This window comes from Chrysemys picta, chromosome 16 (genome assembly GCF_011386835.1).
Source record: "Chrysemys picta bellii isolate R12L10 chromosome 16, ASM1138683v2, whole genome shotgun sequence".
Lineage (NCBI taxonomy): Eukaryota > Metazoa > Chordata > Testudines > Emydidae > Chrysemys > Chrysemys picta.
Genome location: NC_088806.1, coordinates 25,186,305 through 25,187,884, shown reverse-complemented (window position 1 = coordinate 25,187,884; position 1,580 = coordinate 25,186,305).

The window sequence follows — 1,580 nt, the reverse complement described above, 5'->3', positions numbered from 1 at the left end:
AATGCATCATCAGAGAAACCGGCTCAGCCAGTGAGAACATGTCCCACAGACGTAGGAAGCTCTCATATCTCCAGTTTAGGCATGATCAAATATTTACAGACAGTAACTGCCCAAGTGAAGTGGGAGGGGTTGGAGAGGAGCATCCAGTGTGTCTGCATTTTGATGTTGGTAATCTCACGCTTCAAAACTTTCCAAATGCATTTGATTTTAAAGAGAGGAAGGAAAATCCTCATCCCCACTGGAAAGTGTTGGGGACCCATGTGCCTTTTGTGTTGATCGTTTGCCTCTGGACTCTTTGGTAATGTAAGGTTTCAGAGTAGCAGCCGTGTTAGTCTGTATCCGCAAAAAGAAGAACAGGAGGATTTATGCTCTAATAAATTTGTTAGTCTCTAAGGTGCCACAAGTCCTCCTGTTCTTCTTTTTTTGGTAATGTACTACAGCAATGGCCCTTTAAAGATTTCTCCTGCCCTGCTATACAGGAGGGGGATTCTTTGAAAAGACTAACTTTGCTATTCAATAGAATATACCCTGCAGGCCAGGAGGGATTTTAAGGGCCGGGACCGTGCATGCAGCTGAAGAAGTCTCTTTGCCTGTGCACAGGGAAGATTGGGGGGAAATTTAACGAAGGCTGAAGCCATCCAGAGTGGAGTTCAGGCTGCAGTAGCTTGTGAGCAGGGGAGTTCTTAGTGCAGGCTGAGGATCAAAGAGAGCTACAGTATCTTACAATGTGGACCCATGGCTGATCTCTCTCTCTCTCTCTCTCTCTCTCTCTCTCTCTCTCACCACAGGGTGAGCTTAATGCTGATCAGCTGCATGGTTGGTTTTCATTGCTGATGATCTTCCATCCATTTTTATCAAGAAATCTTGAAGTACAGGCAAAAAATGTTTGAGTCTCTTCCCCCCCCCCCCCCTTATAGGCAGCTCTCAGACTCCTGGCCTGTTGCCAGCACAGCCCATAAACTGCCACGAAGAGGGAACCCCAGTGACTGTGGCAACTGGAGAACAGAGACTAGGTCCCCTGGAGACATGTGCCATAGACTGGAAAATTTAAGGGGATTTCTGAGAAAGAGGGTAGATGGAGCAGTGAGCACCTCGGCTACCACTAGCCCCATCCAAATGATCCTGGGGTGGCCTGTAAGTCCCTGTCAGGGCTGAGAGCTTGGCAAATAAGTTTTCAACCCCACTGTCCCCCTTGGCCTCCTCTTTGCAAGCAATTCTGGAAACTGTGTCCTGCACCATCCCTGTCCTTGCTGGGCATGACGATGTGCATAGTTTCTTGGATTGTGCCATGAAAAAGCAGTAAACTGTGAAACATGCCTCCCTCAGTATTTCTCCAATGTGAGAGCCTTTATTGGTCGCCCCCCCCCCCCACTCCCCCACCTGCTATTTTACAGCTGCAAGTCATCAGCTGGGCTTTCAGTGGAATAAAACACCCTGAATCTCTCCACTGCTTCCTTGAACTGGTTTGTCTCCAGATGTCTGTGGCTTATTTAGCATGAAGCATTTCCCCCTCATCAGTGTTTTAACGTTCTTGTTGATATTTACTCAGAGCTGCTGAATAAATGGCATTAAATGGAGCT